Source organism: Hemiscyllium ocellatum, chromosome 10 (assembly GCF_020745735.1).
Source record: "Hemiscyllium ocellatum isolate sHemOce1 chromosome 10, sHemOce1.pat.X.cur, whole genome shotgun sequence".
Taxonomy (NCBI): domain Eukaryota; kingdom Metazoa; phylum Chordata; class Chondrichthyes; order Orectolobiformes; family Hemiscylliidae; genus Hemiscyllium; species Hemiscyllium ocellatum.
Window position 1 is genome coordinate 70,772,827 of NC_083410.1, and position 22,504 is coordinate 70,795,330.

A 22,504-nucleotide genomic window follows, 5' to 3' on the forward strand; every position below is an offset into this window, starting at 1 on the left:
CTACCTGCTGTGGTTTGACCCACAATGCTATGAGGGACAGAATTCTGGGATTTTGACCTTACAATAGTGAAGGAATGGCAAGATATTTCCAAGTCAGGATGGTGAGTGGCTTGGAGGAGAACTTGAAGATGATGCTGTTCCCATGTATCTGATACCTTTGTCCTTCTAGATGGAAGTGGCCATGGGTTTGAAAGGTGCTGTCTGAGTATCTTTGGTACATTTCTGCAGTGCATCTTGCAGATAGTACATACTGCTCCTCCCAAGTGTCAGTGGTGGATGTATGTGGATGTTTTGTTCTTATTTATTAATTTGTGGGATATAAGCTTCACTGACTGGCCAGCATTTATTGCCTGCCCTTAGTTACCATTGAGAAGGTAACTCAGGTTCAAGGTTCTTGAACTGCTACAGTCCACCTGCTTTGGGTTGACCCACAATGCCATTAAAGAGGGAATTCCAGGACTTTAATCCAGACACAGTGAAAGAACAATGATATATTTCCAACTTATGATGGTGAGTTGCTTGGAGTGCAGCTTGAAGATGGTGATGTTCCCATGGATCTGCTATCCATGTCTTTCTAGATGGAAGTGGTCATGGGTTTAGAAGATGTTGTCTGAGGATCTTTGGTGAATATTTACATTGCACCTTGTAGATGGTACACAATGCTGCTACAGTGTTAAAGGGAGTGGATGGTTGTGGATGGAATCTAGAGAGCTGCTTTGTCCTGCATGATGTCAAGCTTCTTGAGTGTTGTTGGGGCTGTGCTCATCCAGGCAAGTGGGGAGTCAGGAGGTGAGTTACTTGTCGCAGTATTCCTAGCTTCTGACCTGCTTTTGTATTCATTGTATTTATGTGATGAGTCCATTTGCATTTCTAGTCAATAATAACCTTCAGGATGTTGATACTGTGGGATTCAGTGATAGTAACACCATACAATGTCAAGGGGTGATGGTTAGATTGTCTTTTATTGATGATGGTCATAACCTGGTAGTTGTGTTGTGCGAATGTTCCTTGCCACTTGTCAGTTCAAGCCTGGATATTGTCCAGATCTTGTTGCATTTGAACATGGACTGCTTCAGTATCTGGGGAGCCTTGAATAGTGCTGAATATTTATGCAATCATTGGTGAACATCCCCACTTCTGACGTTACGATGGAGGGAAGGTCATTGATGAAGCAGCTGAAGATGATTGGGCTGAGGACACCACCCTGAGGAATTCCTGCAGAGATGTCCTGGAGCTGGGATGACTGACCTCCAATAACCATGACCATCTTCCAACCACTGGGCAATTTGCCCCCAATACCCATTGATTTCAGTTTTATTAGGGCTCCTTTATGCCACACTCAGTTGAATGCAACTTTGATGCCATGTGTTGTCATTCTCACCTCACTCTGGAATTCTGAGCTTTTGTCCATGTTTGAACCAAGGCTGTAATAAAGTCAGGAGCGGAGTGGCCCTGGCTTAACCCAAACTGGGTATCAATGAGCAGGCTATTGCTGAGCAGATTCTCCTTGATAGAATTATTGATAATACCTTCTATCAGTTTACTGATGTTCAAGAGTAGACTGAAGGGGTGCTAAGTGGCTGGGTTGGACTTGTCCTGCTTTTTGTATATAGGACATATCTGGGCAACCTTCCACTTTGTCATATAAATACTGCTGTTGTAACTGTACTGGAAGAGCTTGGTTCAGTGTACTGCAAGTTCTGGAGCTCAAGCCTTCAGTACTATTGCCAGAATTGTCAGGGGCTGTAGCCATTGCAGTATCCAATGTTGCCAATTATTTCTTGAAATGACATGGAGTGAATCGATTAAAGACTGGTAACTGTAATGCTGGGTACCACTGGAAGAGGCTGAGATGGATCGTCCACATCACCCTTCTGGCTGAAGATTGATGCAAAAACTTCAGCCTCATCTTTTGGACGGATATGCTAGGCTCTTCCATCATTGAGGAAGGGGATATTTGTGGAGTCTGCTCATCCAGTAAATTGTTTAATCATTCACCACCATTCAGGATTGGATGTGGTAGGATTGCAGAGCTTACATCTGATCCATTGGTCATGGGATTGCTTAGCTCTCTCGATCACTTGCTGCTTATGCTGCTTGGCATGCAAATAGTCCTGTTTGGTGGCAACACCATGTTGACATCTCACCTTCATATATGCCTGGTGTTGCTTCTGGTAAGCCGTCCAGAGTTGATCCCCTGACTTTATGGCAATGGTTGACTGGGCGTAATGCCAAGCCATGAGGTTACAGATTGTGCCGGAGTTGTATTGTGCTGCTGTTGCTGGCCTACAGTGCCTCATGAATGACCAGTCTTGAGTTAGAACACAGAACATGTAACATAGAACAGTACAGCACAGGAATAGGACCTTCAGCCCACAATGGTGTGCTGAACATGATACCAAATCAACTAATTCTGATGAGTTGCTAGATCTGTTTCAAGACCGTCCCATTTAGCATGGTGTAGTGCTGATCAAGCAGACAGCTTTGTCCTGGATGGCGTCAGGTTTCTTAAGTGTTGTTGGGCTGCACTCATCCAGGCAAGTGGGGATTGTTCTGTCATATTCTTCACTTGTGCTTTGTAGATGACAGACAGGTGTTGGGGAGTAGGAGGTGAGTTACTCACCGCAGTACTCCCAGCTTCTGACCTGCTCTTATAGCTTGTGTTAATGTGGTGAATCCAATTGAATTTCTACTGAAAAAATATGTTGCTGAAAATGCGCAGCAGGTCAGGCAGCATCCAAGGAGCAGGACAATCAACATTTCGGGCATAAGCCCTTCTTCAGGAATGAGGAGGGTGTGCCAAGCAGGCTGAAATAAAAGATAGGGAGGAGGGACTTGGGGGAGGGGCGTTGGGAATGCGATAGGTGGAAGGAGGCTAAGGTGAGGGTGATAGGCCGGAGAGGGGGTGGGGGCGGAGAGGTCGGGAAGAAGATTGCAGGTCAAGAGGGCAGTGCTGAGTCCGAGGGTTGGGACTGATATAAGGTGGGGGGAGGGGAAATGAGGAAGCTGGAGAAATCTGCATTCCTCCCTTGTGTTTGAAGGATTCCTAGGTGCAAGTAGGTGGCCTGTCTGACCCAAACTCCACTCCCGGCACCTTCCCCTGCAACTGCAATAAATGCAAAACTTGCGCCCACACTTACCCCCTCACTTCCCTCCAAGGCCCAAGGGATCCTTCCATATCTATCACAAATTCACCTGCACCTCCACACACAACATTTACTGCATCCGCTACACCCAATGTGGCATCCTCTATTGGGGAGACAGGCCATCTACTTGTGGAACGTTTCAGAGAACACCTGTGGGACACCCGCACCAACCAACCTAACCGCCCTGTGGCTGAACATTTTAACTCCTCCTCCCACTCCGCCAAGGACATGCAGGTCCTTGGCCTCCTCCATCGCCAGACGATGGCAACACGACGCCTGGAGGAAGAGCTCCTCATCTTCCGCCTAGGAACCCTCCAACCACAAGTGATGAATGCAGATTCCTCCAGCTTCCTCATTTCCCCTCCACCTACCTTATCTCAGTCCCAACCCTCGGACTCAGCACCGCTTTCTTGACCTGCAATCTTCTTCCCGACCTCTCTGCCCCCACCCCCCTCTGACCTATCACCCTCACCTTAACCTCTTTCCACCTATCGCATTCCCAACACCACTCCCCGAAGTCCCTCCTTCCTACCTTTTATCTTAGCCTGTTTGGCACACCCTCCTCATTCCTGAAGAAGGGCTTATGCCCGAAACGTTGATTCTCCTGCTTCATGGATGCTGCCTGACCTGCTGCGCTTTTCCAGCAACACCTTTTTGCAGCTCTGATTCCAGCATCTGCAGTCCTCACTTTCTCCCAATTGAATTTCTAGTCAAGATAACCCCCAGAATGCTGATAATGTGGCTTAAAGTGATGGTAACACTGTTGTTCTTGATTCTATTTAAGGTAAACGGTAGTAGTTAGATTGTACATTATTGGAAATAGTCAAAGTATTTGCGTGCCACAAATGTTACTTGCCACCTATGATCCCAAGCCAAGATATTAGGAGAAAGTGAGGACTGCAGATGTTGGAGATCAGAGTTGAGAGTGTGGTGCTAGAAAAGCACAGCAGATCAGGCAGTATCTGAGGAGCAGAAGAATTCTCATTTTGGATATAAGCCTCATTCCTGATGAAGGGCTTATGAACAAAACCCTAATTGTCCTGCTCCTCGGATGCTGCCTGACCTGCTGTCCTCTTCCAGCATCACACCCTCAAGCCTGGATATTGTCCAGATAAAGCCATAGTGTCTTAGAGATATAGCATAGAAACAGACTGGGTCCAACTTATTCATGCCGGCCAGACATCCTAAATAAATCTAGTCATTTTTGCCAGCATTTGGCCTATATCCCTCTTAACCCTTCATATTCACACACCCATCCAGATACCTTTAAAATGCTGTAACTGTTCCAACTTCCACCATTTCCTCTGGCAGCTCATTTCATACATGCACCACCCTCTGCATGCAAAAGTTGCCCCTTAGGTCCCTTTTAAATCTTTCCCTGCTCACCTTAAACCTATACCCTCTAGTTTAGGACTCCCCCACCCCAGGGAAAAGACCTTGTATATTTATCCTTTCCATGTCCCTCATGATTTTATAAACCTCTATAAGATCACCTCTACGTCTCTAATGCTCCAGGGAAAACAGCCCCAGCCTATGCAGCCTCTCCCTATAGTTCAACCCTCCAACCCTGGCAACATCCTTGTAAATCTTTTCTAAACCTTTTTGAGATTCACAACATTCTTCCTATCACTTGCACGCAGAATTCCAAAAATAGCCTTATCAACTATACAGATTCAATGTGATCTCCCAACCCCTGTACTCAATGCACTGCCCAATAAGGCAAGCATACCAAATGCCTTGTTCACTACCTGAGACTCCACTTTCAAAAACTATGAACCTGCACTCCAAGGTCTCCTTGTTTAGCAACACTCCCCAGGACTTTACCATTAAGTGTATAAGTTCTGCCCTACTTTGCCTTTCCAAAATGCAGCACCTCACATTTACCTAAATTAAACTCCATCTGTCACGCCTCCATGCATTGGCCCATCTGATCAATATCCTGTTGTACTCTGAGGCAACCATCTTTGCTGTCAACCACACCTTCAATTTTGGTGTCATTTGTAAACTTACTAACCACACCTCCTGTGTTCACATCCAAATTATTTATATAAATGATTGAAAAGCAGTGGACCCAGCACCAGTCCTTCTGGCACACCACTGGTCATGGGCCTCCAGTCTGAAAAACAACCCTCCACCATCACCCTCTGTCTTCTACCTTCAAGCTAGTTCTGTATCCAAATAATTAGTTCTCCCTTTGTTCTGTGTGATTTAACCTTGCCAACCAGTCTACCATGAGGAACCTTGTCAAATGACTTACTGGAGTCCATATAGATCGCATCCACCACTCTGCCCTCATCAATCCACTTCATCACTTCTTCAAAAAACTCAATCAAGTTAGTGAGACACAATTTTCCATACACACAAAGCCACGTTGAGTAACCCTAATCAGTCCATGTCTTTCCAGATACATGTCAATCCTGGCCCTCAGTATTCCCTCCAAGAACTTGCCCATCACTGCATTTAGACTCACTAGTCTATAGTTTCCTGGCTTTTCCTTACCATCTTTCTTAAATAATGGCACAACATCAGCCACCCTCAGGTCTCCTGTCTCACCTGTGACTATCAATGATAGAAATATCTCAGCAAGGGGCCTAGCAATCACCTCCATGGCTTCCCACAAATTTCTAGTCTTCACCAAATCAGGCCTTGGGGATATATCCACCCTGGTGCATTTTAAGACGTCCAGCACCTCCTTCTCTGTACTGTGGACATTTTTCAAGATGTTGCTCTTGTTGCTTTTGTGCATGGGCTTCTTCAGTATCTGAGGAGTAGTGAATGGTACTGAATATTGTCTGATCATCAACAAACATCCCCATTTCTTTCCTTATGATGAGAGGAAGGTCATTGAAGAAGTAGCTGAAGATGGTTGCACCTCAGACTGTACCTTGAGGAACTCAAGCAGAAATATTCTATAGCTGCGATGACTGACCTCTCCAACAACCATAATCATCTTATCAGGTGTATGGACAGGGTATATAGAGAGCAGCTGTTCCCCTTGGTTCAGGAGAGGGCATAGTTTTAGGGTGTGGGGTGATTCAGAATGGATTTGGAAAAACGTACTTTCACTCAGAGGGTGGTGAGAATCTGGAATACACTGTCTGGGAAGATGGTGGACGCCACAAATATTACAACCTCTAAAAGCTTTTTGGATGAGCAATTCAAATATTACAATATTCAAGGATACAGGACAAGTGCAGGAAATTGGGAATTGGGGGCCTTTGGTGCTAGCTAAGTCAGTGCAGACGTAGGGCCCTTTCTGGCAATATGAATCCATGAATCTATAAATCTTTGAATGTGTCAGGTATGACTCCAATCCCCAGAGAGTTTGCTCCCTGACACCCATTGATTCCAGTTTTGTTAGAGGTCTCCTGAATGCTACACTCAGTTGAATGTTTCACCTTACTTTTTTTTTCCAATCGATTAGATTAGACTTACAGTGTGGAAACAGGCCCTTCGGCCCAACAAGTCCACACCGACCCGCCGAAGCGAAACCCACCCATATCCCTACATTTACCCCTTACCTAACACTACGGGCAATTTAGCATGGCCAATTCACCTGACCCGCACATCTTTGGACTGTGGGAGGAAACCGGAGCACCCGGAGGAAACCCACGCAGACACGGGGAGAACGTGCAAACTCCACACAGTCAATCACCTGAGTCGGGAATTGAACCCGGGTCTCTGGCGCTGTGAGGCAGCAGTGCTAACCACTGTGCCACCGTGCCGCCCACTTCTGGAATTTAGCTCTTTTGCCCATGTTTGAACCAAGGCTGTAATGAGGTCAGAAGCAGAGTGGCCCTGGCAGAAGCCAAACTGGCCATCATTGAGCAGATTATTGCTGAGCAGGTGCTGCTTGGTAGCACTAATGATGACACCTTCCATTAATTTACCAATGATCGATATTAGACACAAGGAGTGGTAATTGGTTGGGTTGGATTTGTCCTGCTCTTTATGTACAGGACTTATGTGGGCAATTTTCCACATTGTAGGGCAGATGTAGTGTTTTAACTGTACTGGAAGAGCTTGGATAGGAGTGCAGCATGTTCTGGAGCATAGATTTCAGTATTATTGCCAGAATGTGGTCAGGGACCTTAGTCTTTCTGTTCTCTCACAGACCTGCAAAGGACCCCTGCTGTTCTTCATCTACAGAAGAATCCACAAACTCAACAAACAGTTGTTCCTAGCCATATCAGAAATTAAAGACAGTAAGTACCAAAAACTTTCATGTACTTACCCCCACACTCATGGTTCCTCAACTATTCCAGAATCTTCTATAGGCCTGTCGGACGCCATTACACATGTGGCCTCCACAGCGCCCGCGGCACCAAAGGCCGCCGCCGACCGTGACGTCACTTCCGCCCCCACCGACCTCGGAGCCCCCGCGATCGCCGCCCCAACTACTGCCCCAGTGACCACCACGCACACAACCGCTTCCATGATTGCTGACGGACCCGCGACCCACGCGGCCACCGGGAATGAGCACCATTCCTCCGTCGCCGCAACCATTTCCGCCCCTCCGGTTGCCGTCGGCGCAGCCACTTCCGCCCCCACTGACATCACTAACCTGCAGGAGCACAAATCCTCAGGTTTCCCCGCCCCACGCCGTCTTTCGTCACTACGCATAACCCCGCCCCCATGCAAACCTTCGTCACCACGCATAACCCCGCCCCCACGCCGTCTTTCGTCACTTCACGTAACCCTGCCCCCACGCAAACCTTCGTCACCACGCATAACCCCGCCCCCACACCGACTTTCGCCACCACACGTAACCCCGCCCCCACGCTTATTTCCGTCACGACGCATGACCCCGCCCCCACGCTTGACTCCGCCCCCACATCGAGCAACGTCACCACGTCTAACTCCGCCCCTACTTCGATCTCTGTCCCCGCCCCTAACCCCGCCCCCAGCCCCAGCTCCAGTCCCACACCAGGTCCTAGCTCCCAGCCTTGCCGGATTTTCACCATCCCTGCAGATCTCCCCCTCTCTGAGGATGAAAGATCAGTCCTCAGCAGGGGCCTCACCTTCATTCCCCTATGCCCTCGGATTAATGAGTTCAACACGCGCCGAGATATTGAACAATTCTTCCGCTGCCTTCACCTCCGTGCCTACTTTCACAACCAAGACTCCCGCCCACCCTCTGACGACCCCTTCTCCCGCCTCCAACACACCCCATCCACCTGGACACCCCGTGCTGGCCTCCTACCTGCCCTCGACCTCTTTATAGCCAACTGCCGCCGTGACATTAACCGACTCAACCTGTCCACCCCTCTCACCCACTCCAACCTCTCACCCTCAGAACGTGCAGCCCTCCACTCCCTCCGCTCCAATCCCAACCTCACCATCAAACCCGCAGACAAGGGAGGCGCGGTGGTAGTTTGGCGCACTGACCTTTATACCGCTGAAGCCAAACGCCAGCTCGCGGACGCCTCCTCTTATCGCCCCCTTGACCACGACCCCATCTCCCACCACCAAACCATCATCTCCCAGACCATCCATGACCTCATCACCTCAGGGGATCTCCCATCCACCGCCTCCAACCTCATAGTCCCACAACCCCGCACCGCCCGTTTCTACCTCCTGCCCAAAATCCACAAACCTGCCTGCCCTGGCCGACCCATTGTCTCAGCCTGCTCCTGCCCCACCGACCTCATCGCCCAATACCTCGACACGGTCCTGTCCCCTTTAGTCCAAGAACTCCCCACCTACGTTCGGGACACCACCCACGCCCTCCATCTCCTCCAGGATTTTCGCTTCCCCGGTCCCCAACGCCTTATTTTCACTATGGACATCCAGTCCCTGTACACCTCCATTCCCCATCACGAAGGACTCAAAGCCCTCCGCTTCTTCCTTTCCCGCCGCACCAACCAGTACCCTTCCACTGACACCCTCTTTTGACTGACTGAACTGGTCCTCACCCTGAATAACTTCTCTTTTCAATCCTCCCACTTCCTCCAAACTAAAGGAGTTGCCATGGGCACCCGCATGGGCCCCAGCTATGCCTGTCTCTTCGTAGGATATGTGGAACAGTCCATCTTCCGCAACTACACTGGCACCACCCCCCACCTTTTCCTCCGCTACATCGATGACTGTATCGGCGCTGCCTCGTGCTCCCACGAGGAGGTTGAACAGTTCATCAACTTTACTAACACCTTCCATCCCGACCTGAAATTCACCTGAACTGTCTCAGACTCCTCCCTCCCCTTCCTAGACCTTTCCATTTCTATCTCGGGCGACCGACTCAACACAGACATCTATTATAAACCGACTGACTCCCACAGCTACCTGGACTACACCTCCTCCCACCCTGCCCCCTGCAAAAACGCCATCCCATATTCCCAATTCCTTCGTCTCCGCCGCATCTGCTCCCAGGAGGACCAGTTCCAACACCGCACAGCCCAGATGGCCTCCTTCTTCAAGGACCGCAGATTCCCCCAGACGTGATCGACGATGCCCTCCACCGCATCTCCTCCACTTCCCGCTCCTCCGCCCTTGAGCCCCGCTCCTCCAACCGCCACCAAGACAGAACCCCACTGGTTCTCACCTACTACCCCACCAACCTCCGCATACAACGTATCATCCGCCGTCATTTCCGCCACCTCCAAACGGACCCCACCACCAAGGATATATTTCCCTCCCCTCCCCTATCAGCGTTCCGCAAGGACCACTCCCTTCGTGACTCCCTTGTCAGATCCACACCTCCCACCAACCCAACCTCCACCCCCGGCACCTTCCCCTGCAACCGCAGGAAATGTAAAACTTGCGCCCACACCTCCACACTCACTTCCCTCCAAGGCCCCAAGGGATCCTTCCATATCCGCCACAAGTTCACCTGTACCTCCACACACATCATCTATTGCATCCGCTGCACCCGATGTGGCCTCCTCTATATTGGTGAGACAGGCCGCTTACTTGCAGAACGCTTCAGAGAACACCTCTGGGCCGCCCGGACCAACCAACCCAACCACCCCGTGGCTCAACACTTTAACTCTCCCTCCCACTCCACCGAGTCCTTGGACTCCTCCACCGGCAGAACATAACAACACGACGGCTGGAGGAGGAGCGCCTCATCTTCCGCCTGGGAACCCTCCAACCACAAGGTATGAATTCAGATTTCTCCAGTTTCCTCATTTCCCCTCCCCCCACCTTGTCTCAGTCGGTTCCCTCAACTCAGCACCGCCCTCCTAACCTGCAATCTTCTTCCTGACCTCTCCGCCCCCACCCCACTCCGGCCTATCACCCTCACCTTGACCTCCTTCCACCTATCCCACCTCCATCGCCCCTCCCCCAAGTCCCTCCTCCCTACCTTTTATCTTAGCCTGCTTGGCTACTCTCTCTCATTCCTGATGAAGGGCTTATGCTCGAAACGTCGAATTCTCTATTCCTGAGATGCTGCCTGGCCTGCTGTGCTTTGACCAGCAACACATTTTCAGCAGTATCTAATGTTTCCAACTGTTTCTTGATATGATGTGGAGTGAATCAAATTGGCTGAAAACTGGTATCTGTAAGGCTGGGGACCTCTGGAGGAGGCTGAGATGGATTGATTGCTGTGAAAGCTTCAACCTTATCTTTTGCACCGTTATGCTGGGTCTTCCACTATTGTATGTGGTGATATTTGTGGAGAATCCTCCTCCAGTGAGTTGTTCAATTGTACATCACTAGTCGCAGCAGAATATGGCAGGACTACAGAGCTCAGATGTGATGTGTTGGTGTGGGCTTGCTTAGCTCTATCACTTGCTGCTTATGCTGTTTGGCATGCAAGTAGTCCCATTTGGTAGCTTCACCAGATTGACACCTCATTTTCAGGTATGCCTGGTGCTGCTCCTGGCATGCCCTCCTGCACTCTCCATTGAACCAGGGTTGATTCCCTGGCTTGATGGTAATGGTTGAGTTGGGGATATGCCAGGGCATGAGGTTACAGATTGTGCTGGAGTAGAATTGTGCTGCTGTTGCTGGCCCACAGTGTCTCATGGATGCCTAGTCTTGAGTTGCTAGCCTTATTTAAAGTCTGTCCCATTTAGCTTGGTGATAGTGCCACACAACACAGAGGTTATTCTCAATGTGAACATAGGACTTCAATTCCTCAAGGACTGTTCGTAGTCATTTTTACTTATGGAAAGATGCATCTGTGGCTGCCAAATCAGTAACAGGAGGTCAAGTATATTCTTCTTGGTTGGTTCTTCTCTTGTTGGTTCCCTTACCACCTGCTGCAGACCCAGTCTAGCAGCTATGTCCTTTAGCACCCGATCACTAGTACTGTTGCTGAGCCACTCTTTGTTGTGGGCATTGAAATCCTTCACCCAGATTACATTTTGTGCCCTTTCCATCCTTCGTGCTTTCTTCAAGTGTTATTCAACATGGAGGAGTACGGATTCTTCAGCTTTGGGAGGATGGTACATTGTAATCAGTAGGAGGTTTCCTTGTCAATGTTTAACCTGAAGCCATGAGACATCATGAGGTCCAGAGTCAATGTTGAGGACTCCCAGGGCAGCTCCCTCTTGACCGTATACCACTGTGCCTCTATCTCTGTTGGGTTTGTCCTGCCAGTAAGCTATGTCCACTGATTGTATGATGTTGACTGGGACATCATCTGTAAGGTATGATTCCATGAGTATGACTATGTCAGGCTGTTGCTTCACTAGTCTGTGACAGCTCTGCCAATTCTTTTAGGGTTAGCATTATTTCCTTGCTTTTGTACTCTAAGCATCTATTTATAAACTCAAGGATCCTCTCAGCCCACTTAATAACTGTTTCAACTTACTGGTGACTTTCAGAGAATCATGCACATGAACTGAGATCTCTCTGCTCCTATACTTCCCTCATTGTATCATTCAGCCTGTATTGTCTCTCCATGTTTCTTCTACCAAAGTACTTTAACTCACATTTCTCTTCATTGAATTTAATCTGACAGATGCCTGCCATTTGGGCAACTTATTGATGTCCCTCTAAGTTGCTCAGCATCATCCTCACAATTCATTGTTTAGTATCATCTGCAAATGTAGAGATTTTCTTCTCAATACCCATGTCCAAATCATTTATATAAATCAGAAAAGGCAAGGGTCCTGACACCAGTCCTTGGAGAACACCAGTTTCAATCTGTCTCCAATCTGAGAATGATCATCCATATCTATTTGCTGTTTTCTATCTTTTAGCAAACATCTAATCCATGCTGTCAAGGACTCTCCTGTTTCCTGAAGAAGGGCTTATGCCCAAAATGTCGAATCTCCTGTTCCTTGGATGCTGCCTGACCTGCTGCGCTTTTCCAGCAACACATTTTCAGCTCTGATCTCCAGCATCTGCAGACCTCACTTTCTCCTCAAGGACTCCTCAATCCCAAACATTTCTAATTTACTAAGCAAATGGCCTATGGTACATGTCAAATGCTTTTTAAAAGTCCAATTTTGCAACGTCCACAGCTCTGCCCTCATCTTGACAAACAACTCAATTAAACTTGTCAGAGATTACCTACCCTTGATAAAACCATGTTGACTGTCTAGTATTAACTTATTTTTCCCCAGTTGCCTGTTTGCCAGCTGTTGCTTGTGTCCATGCACATGCACATTGAAGGACACCAGTTTAGCTGGGACAGCATATCCATCCTGGGATGGGCTGGGCAGAGACGTGTACGGGAGTTCCCAGAGGCCTGGCACTCAGCCCGAAGCTCCATTGGCAAGCATGTGGAGCTGGACCTAATGTGCCAGCTACTGGGAATCAGAGCCAGCAGTGGGGCCAGAGATGATGCCACCAGCGCCAGCAGACCCAGACACATGGGGTGGCAAGTGAGACAGAACGATGGTGCTCACTGGAGGTGCACCGATGATGTTGCCTAGAGTGGTAAGTCAACAACCTTTTCCCTTTAACCCTGCACATTACTCCTTTTTAAATAATTCTCTGATTCCCTGTTGAATGAATTAGCATAATATTCCAGCTAACTGTTTGAGCACTTCTATATTATGCAATCCAGTTACTAGAAGATCAACTTTAGAATTCCAATTTGTGATTCATTCTGCAATTGTTATAATATTTTTATTTCATCCCTATTTCTTCCAGCCCCCCAAATATTTATGCCCTGACTACCCTCCCTCTCCTTCTTAGTATATTAACATGCTGATTCTTTTTTCTTGTCTGGAGTACTCATTGCATATTTAACATAATTGAATTACTTTTGATTTAACAAGGTCTTGAGACCTTTGCTTTTAATCTATCGCCAGAGACAGATTGCATATTTGTGCAAATCCCTGTATGTTGGACTGTCAAGTGTCTGATCACTTGCTGTGATTATGATGTTATCAGTCATTTTAGAGGAAAACAGCTCAGTCTAACTTGCTGCTTTGTAAACTGAAAACCTCCCAAAAAGCTACTGCTGTTGATAAATACTTGGACCTCCGATCCTTCTTGAAATGTAACATTTGTCTTCAGCAACAATCTTTCAAGCTTTGGCTTTTTTTATATGATCTAGTTTTCATTGTTTGTTGAGAACTCCTCAAATGCTTTTTGGCTAACTCACATACCTTGATTAGTTTTTCTCAGATATCTGGCAAAGTCAACTTTGATAAATAAATTTTCCTTTAATTAATTTAAGGTTTCGTCTCACATCATACCTGAATATCAGTTCAAAAATATGGAATCCTTTCCAGCGCATTCTTAATGACAAACAAAAACAGGCAATTCTTTACCTCAGTCCATAGAACATCCTGGACAATAGACTCTAATCAGGATATCTCAAATTTGATGCCAACTTTCTAATGTATTCTGGACTGGGGATAGTAGAGTGGAAATGGAAATTGTTTTATTCCTTAATTATTCATTATTTATTTGAATATGTATGACAAAGAAGTTGAACATTGATCTGATTGTATTTCCTTAGGTAATCCAAAACTTGTAAGAAATTGAGTAAAAAATGAGGTCTGCAGATGCTGGAGATCACAGCTGAAAATGTGTTGCTGGTCAAAGCACAGCAGGCCAGGCAGCATCTCAGGAATAGAGAATTCGACGTTTCGAGCATAAGCCCTTCATCAGGAAACTGATGAACCAACAACTACAAATAACTACTAATTCATAATTTTCCCCAAACATATTGTCTCAAGAAATCTTGACAAAATATCCATCATTATTAAAAGGTAATGATTCTCACTCCTGGTTTTAGGTAGAATTTATATGCAATCTGTTAAAAGCTGACTAAATAGTTATTTAAAAGTTGGTATTGGAATTAAGAGTGCGGGTTTAATCAATGAATTTCTTCACTACTTAATGAGTGGCATTTCTTGCAAAATTTGAAGACATCTTTATGCAATCCTAGCATTATATGCTTAATATTTAGCCTATTTTTTAATACCTGAGTGACCTCACATTGGAACTTCATGAGCCACTCATAAGATCGCATTATGATACAAAAATAGAACCACCACTGAGAGACTACAGCCTATTCTTCATCAGTCAGTATTTGAGGTGATCTCCATTTTCTCATAACATTTTGCCTTTTAAATAATAACACTCTGCTATTTGTTCTAATTCAAATTCTAAGCAGGCTGTTTGTCGCTTTCTTAACTCAGGACACATAAGGTTCAATTGTATCAAAGGACACCAAATACCATTCTACATTAGAGGTATTAGATAAATATTTTAGCTCAATTCTCTTTACCTTCCTCCTCTGTTCTATACGTTTTTGATAATAGTGTCAGCAATTGAATTTCCACTGTCTCCCTTTTGTAATGACTCTTCCTCCTGGAATCATAGAATCTCCACAGTGTAGAAGCAGTCCATTGGCCTATCGGGTCTACACTGATCCTGCGAAGAGCAACCCACCCAGACCCACCATATCCTGGTAATCCTGCATTTCCCATAGTTAATCCACCAATCCTGCACATCCCTGGACATTATGGGCAATTTAACATGGCCAATCAAGCTAACCTGCATATCATTGGACTCCTGTGGGCCTGATATACAGTCACAACATAGAAAGGAAACAATTCAGGATTGTTTTTGTCAGTTTCTTTTATTTCCTATGTTTGGCAAGTCAACCGCAATGCTGTATGCCTGGAGACATATGTAACCATGATGAGGTAAGGTAAGATACACCCCTGCTGGATTGATTGAGACTATATTTACAGGAATTTAGAAGAATAGTGGTGGGGTGAGTTCTCATAGAAACCTACAAAATTCTCACAGGCTAGATTGGGTAAACACAGGAAGAATTTACCTGATGACTAGGGAGTCCAGAACCAAGGATCACAGGGTGAAAATTCCCAATCCAGAGACTGGTGAGCCCGTGGAATTCTCTGGCACATAAGACATAAGACATAGGAGTGGAAGTAAGCCATTTGGCCCACAGATATGGTTGAGGCCAAAACATTAAATGTTTTTCAAGAGTTCTTAGGGCTAAAAGAAGCAAAGGATACCAGGAGAAAGCAGGAACAGGGTACTGAATTAGATGATCAGTCAAGATAATATTGAATGACAGAACTGGCTTGAAGGGTCAAATGGCCCACTTTCACACTTATTTTCTATATGTTGATGTTACCTGTAGATGTTTTAGGAATTTGTATTACTATAATAAATCTCCCATTTAAATTCTAGGAATTAGCTTTAGTATGTCTGGTTTTATTACAATGGAGACTTTTTTTTCTGTTTCACTTTTAGATTCAAGCCTTTCTCCTTTATAATTAAAACATCCTTCTGAAATCAATGTCACAGGCTCCAGACCGCCAGTCATGGTATATTGCCACCCAATGCTTCAGTGATCAAAACACTTATTCCACAGTGTTTATATTTCTCTTTTAAACTCTACAGATGTTTAATTAGGAATTTTTCTGAAGTCCTATAATATAATTGATAAGCTTTAGTGTCAAACTCATAAACATGGAATATTGTTTTCTTAACAGCTTCATAGTTTGCAGACTATTCTTTTGCCAAACTGGTGTGCACATTCCTAACGGCTCCAAGGATCATTTGGCCACTTCAACCTCTTGTCAAATGAGATGAAATATCTTTCAACTTCATAGAACATAGAACATAGAACATAGAACAATACAGCACAGAACAGGCCCTTCGGCCCACGATGTTGTGCCGAACATCTATCCTAGATTAAGCACCCATCCATGTACCTATCCAATTGCCGCTTAAAGGTCGCCAATGATTCTGACTCTACCACTCCCACGGGCAGCGCATTCCATGCCCCCACCACTCTCTGGGTAAAGAACCCACCCCTGACATCTCCCCTATACCTTTCACCCTTCACCTTAAATTTATGTCCCCTTGTAACACTCTGTTGTACCTGGGGAAAAAGTTTCTGACTGTCTACTCTATCTATTCCTCTGATCATCTTATAAACCTCTATCAAGTCACCCCTCATCCTTCGCCATTCCAATGAGAAAAGGCCGAGAACTCTCAACCTATCCTCGTACGACCTATTCTCCATTCCAGGCAACATCCTGATAAATCTTCTCTGCACCCTCTCCAAAGCTTCCACATCTTTCCTAAAGTGAGGCGACCAGAACTGCACACAGTACTCCAAATGTGGCCTAACCAAAGTCCTGTACAGCTGCAACATCACTTCACGACTCTTGAATTCAATCCCTCTGCTAATGAACGCTAATACACCATAGGCCTTCTTACAAGCTCTATCCACCTGAGTGGCAACTTTCAAAGATCTATGTACATAGACCCCAAGATCCCTCTGTTCCTCCACCTGACTAAGAACCCTACCGTTAACCCTGTATTCCGCATTCTTATTTGTTCTTCCAAAATGGACAACCTCACACTTGGCAGGGTTGAACTCCATCTGCCACTCCTCAGCCCAGCTCTGCATCATATCTAAGTCCCTTTGCAGCCGACAACAGCCCTCCTCACTGTCCACAACTCCACCAATCTTCGTATCATCTGCAAATTTACTGACCCACCCTTCGACTCCCTCATCCAAGTCATTAATAAAAATTACAAACAGCAGAGGACCCAGAACTGATCCCTGCGGAACTCCACTTGTAACTGGGCTCCAGGCTGAATATTTACCATCTACCACCACTCTCTGACTTTGACCGGTTAGCCAGTTTTCTATCCAATTGGCCAAATTTCCCACTGTCCCATGCCTCCTGACTTTCCGCATAAGCCTACCATGGGGAACCTTATCAAATGCCTTACTAAAATCCATGTACACTACATCCACTGCTCTACCCTCATCCACATGCTTGGTCACCTCCTCAAAGAATTCAATAAGACTTGTAAGGCAAGACCTACCCTTCACAAATCCGTGCTGGCTGTCCCTAATCATGCAGTGTCTTTCCAGATACTCATAAATCCTATCCCTCAGTACCCTTTCCATTACTTTGCCTACCACAGAAGTAAGACTAACTGGCCTGTAATTCCCGGGGTTATCCCTATTCCCTTTTTTGAACAGGGGCACAACATTCGCTACTCTCCAGTCCCCTGGTACCACCCCCGTTGACAGTGAAGACAAAAAGATCATTGCCAACGGTACTGCAATTTCCTCTCTTGCTTCCCACATAATCCTAGGATATATCCCGTGAGGCCCGGGGGACTTGTCTATCCTCAAGTTGTTCAAAATGTCCAACACATCTTCCTTCCTAACAAGTATCTCTTCTAGCTTACCAGTCCATTTCACACTCTCCTCTTCAACAATACGGTCCCTCTCGTTCGTAAATACTGAAGAAAAGTACTCATTCAAGACCTCTCCTATCTCTTCCGACTCAATACACAATCTCCCACTATTGTCCTTGATCGGACCTACCCTCGTTCTCGTCATTCTCATGTTTCTCACATATGCATAAAATGCTTTGGGGTTATCCTTGATCCTATCTGCCAAGGATTTTTCATGCCCTCTCTTAGCTCTCCTAATCCCTTTCTTCAGGTCCCTTCTGGCTATCCTGTATCCCTCCACTGCCCTGTCTGAACCCTGTTTCCTCAACCTTATGTAAGCCTCCTTCTTCCTCTTTACTAGACATTCAACCTCCCTCGTCAACCAAGGTTCCCTCACACGACCATTTCTTTCCTGCCTGATAGGTACATACATATCAAGGACACGTCGTATCTGCTCCTTGAAAAAGTTCCACATTTCCACCACATCCTTCCCTGACAGCCTATGCTCCCAACTTATGCTCCTCAAATCCTGTCTTACAGCATCATAATTTCCCTTCCCCCAATTGTAAAATCTACCCTGTTGTGCGCACCTATCTCTCTCCATAACCAAGGTGAAAGTCACCCACTAACAAGCCTATCACTTGTCCCGGTTCATTACCGAGTACCAAATCCAAAATGGCCTCCGCTCTGGTTGGACAAACTACATACTGAGTTAGAAAAGCTTCCTGGACACACTGCACAAACACTGCCCCATCCAATCTACTTGATCTAAAGAGCTTCCAATCAATATTTGGGAAGTTGAAGTCGCCCATGACTACAACCCTGTGGCTTCTGCACCTTTCCAAAATCTGTTTCCCAATCTGTTTCTCCACATCTCTGCTGCTATTGGGGGGCCTATAGTAAACACCCAACAAGGTGACTGCACCTTTCCTATTTCTGACTTCAGCCCATAATACCTCCAAAGGCAGATCCCCCTCAGACTTCCATTCTGCAGCCATTATACCATTTCTAATTAGCAATGCCACCCCCCCCCCTCCTTTTTTACTACCCTCCCTAATCTTACTGAAACATCTGTAACCAGGAACCTCCAACAACCATTCCTGTCTCTCATCTATCCACGTTTCCGTGATGGCCACAACATCGTAGTCCCAGGTACTGATCCATGCCTTAAGTTCACCCACCTTATTTCTGATACTCCTTGCGTTGAAGTATATGCACTTTAGCCCATCTGTGTCCGCAAGTATTCCCTGTCAGTGCTACCTTCTCCACAGCCTCCCTACATTCTTGGACATCCTGACAAACAGCTAGCTTACTTGCTGGACTACAAGTCCGGATCCCATCCCCCTGCCAAATTAGTTTAAACCCCCCCCGAAGAGTGCTAGCAAACCTACCCCCCAGGATATTGGTGCCCTTCTGGTTCAGGTGCAACCCGTCCTGTTCGTACAGGTCCCACCTTCCCCAGAATGCAGTCCAATTGTCCAAATACCTGAAGCCCTCCCTCCTACACCATCCTTGCAGCCACGTGTTCAACTGCACTCTCTCCCTATTCCTTGCCTCACTGTCACGTGGCACCGGCAACAACCCAGAGATGACGACTCTGTCTGTCCTAACTTTCAGCTTTCAGCCTAACTCCCTGAGCTCTTGAATGACCTCCCCACCCCTCTTCCTACCTATGTCGTTGGTGCCAATGTGTACCACGAGTTTTGGCTGCACACCCTCCCCCTTAAAGGTTCTGAAGACACGGTCCAAGACGTCTCGGACCCTGGCACCCGGGAGGCAACAAACCATCCGAGAGTCTCGCCCATGTCCACAGAACCGCCTGTCCGTCCCTCTAACTAGAGAGTCTCCTATAACTAGCGCTCTCCTCCTCTCCCCCTTTCCCTTCTGAGTCTCAGAGCCAGACCTCACGCCACAGACCCCGTCACTGCAGCTTACACCTGCAAGGCTGTCCCCCCCAACAGTTTCCAAAGCTGTATACTTATTGTTTAGGGGAACGACCACAGGGGAACCCTGCACTGCCTGCTTCTTCCCCTTCCCACCTCTAACTGTTACCCAGCTAGTAGAAGATGAAGTTTTCATCTTCTGGAAATTCAGACCATAAATAAAGATTTCTACCTAAATCAAATTCTTGAATGGAATCAGAATCATCCTGTGAAGTACTATCTGTTCTTTCTTCCTTTATTCTAAGCTTTTCTCTCCTCAACTAATGTTTATAATTTCCTTTTCTCTTTGGAGTTCAATGTTTTTAATTTCATTTCCTTTCCATTTCTCTTTCTTATCTCTTTCTGTTTCAGATTTTCTTTCTTCTTTGTTTCTCTTTACGTCTTTCTTTTCTTTCTTTCAATACATATATTATAATCTCTTTTTCTTTGTTAGCCTCTAATTCACCTTTACATTTCCGAACTGAATAATAGCTAATTCTGGTGATATCACTCATTTGATCCATGGTTGCTGGATATTCACTCTAAGCATCTCATCCTTATGAAAACAGGAAGTGCTGAGAAACTGGGTAGGTCTGGCTGCATCTGTAGAGAGAGAAACAAAGTTAACATTTTTGAGCTCATTGATTGTCAGAACTGAAAGCAGCTGGGAATGGGTGATATGTATGCAGATGATGGGCAATGGAATTGGGGAAGGAGTTTTTTTATTTCATTTCTGAGATGCACGTGTTACTGGTTGGCCAGGATTTATTGCTTGTCACCCTTGAGAAGGTGTTGGTCAACTGTCTTCTTACACTGCTGCAGTCTATCTGCTGTGGCTTCACCCACAATGCCATTAGGGAGGGAATTCTAGGATTTTGACCTAGTGACAGTGAAGAAATGAGGATATATTTCCAAGTCAGGATGGTGAGTGGCTTTGAGGGGAAGTTGAAGGTGACAGTGTTTCTAGGTATCTATTACCTTTGTCCTTCTGCATATAAGTCATGGGTTTGGAAAATTCTGTCTGAGGATCTTTGGTACATTTTTACAGTACATCTTGTAGATAGTACACACAACTGCCATTGAGCATCAGTGGTGGAGGAAGTGATAATGCTTGTGAATGTAGAGCCATTCAAGCAGTCTGCTTTATCTTGGATGGTATTAAGCATGATGTTGGTGTTGCACACATCCAAGCAGTGTTGAGTATTCCATCACACTCCTGACTTGTAGATGATGGACAGGCTTTAGGAAATCAGGATGTGAGTTATTTGCAACAGTATCCTTATTTGTGACTTGCTTTTGTAGCCACTGTGCTTAAATAGCAAGTCCAGTTGAGTTTCTGGTCAATGGTAACCCCCAGATGGTGATGGTGGGGGATTCAGTAATGGTAACATCATTGAATATCAATGGGCAGTGGTTAGATTGTCTCTTCCTGGTAATGGTCATTGCCTGGCATTTGTGTGGTGAGAATATTCCTTGTCAATTGTCTGCCCAAGCATGGATCTTGACCAAATCTTGTATTTAAACATGGATTGCTTCAGTACCTGGAGAGTTATGAATGGTGCTGAACAATGTCTAATTATCAAACATTCTTGCCTAATGATGAAGGGACAGTCGTTGACGAAGCAGCTGAAGATGGTTAGGCCGAGGATACTACCCTGAGGAACTCCTGCAAAGATGTCCTGGAGCTGAGATGACTGACCTCCATCAGCTACAACCATCTTGCTATGTACAGGATATCATTCCAACCAGCAGAGAATTTACCCCTGGCACTTATTGATTCCTGTTTTGCTAAGGCTCCTTAATGTCACACTCAGTCAAATGTAGCCTTGATGTCAAGGGCTGTCACTCTCACCTCATTTCTGGAATTCAGCTTTTTTGTCAATGTTTGAGCAAGGCTGTAATGAGTTTAGGAGCTGAGTGTCTTTGGCAGAACCTAAACTGGGCAACACTGAGCAGGTTATTGCTGAGCAGGTGCTGCGTGATGGCACTGTTGAAGTCACCTTCCACCATTTTACTGATGATCAAAAGTAGTTTGATGGGGTGGTAGTTAGCTGGGTTAGATTTGTCTGGGTTAGATATGTACTGGATGTACTTGTCCACATTGTCAGGTAGATGCCAATGCAGTAACTGTACAGGAGCAGCTTCTCTAGGAGAGAGGCAAGTTCTAAAGCTCCTCCATCACTGAGGAAGGGAATATTTATGTAGCCTCCTCCTTCAGTGAATTGTTTAATTGTGCACCACCAGTCAGAGTACAATGTAGTAGAACTGCAGAGCTTGGATATAATTCATAGGTTGTGGACTTGTTTAGCTTTGTCTATTACTTGCTGCTTATGCTGTTTGGCATAAAAGTAATTGTCATTTTTTTAGTAATCGTCACACCTAGTGCTGCTCCTAGCATGCCGTCCTGCATTTTCCATTGAACTAGGATTGATTCCTGGCTTGGTGGTAGTGGTCAGATGGGATTTATGCTGGAGAACAATTCTGCTGCTGTTGATTGCACACAGCACCTCATGGATGCCCAGTCTTGAGTTGCTAGATCTGTTCAAAACCTGACCATGGAGCATAGTGATAATGCAACAGAGGTTATTCTCAATGTGAAGGCAGGACTTTGTCTCCATAAGGACCGTTTGGTGGTCACTCTTAGTGATACTGTGATGGACAAATGCATCTACATCCGGCAGATTGGTAAGGATGACGTCAAATATATCTTTCCCTCTTGTTAGTTCTCTCACCACCTGCCACAGATCCCATGGCAGCCATGTCCTTTAGGACTTGACCTGCACAATCAGTCATGTTGCTGCTGAGCCTTTCGGTGTTAGACATTGAAATTCTGTACCCAGAGTAGAT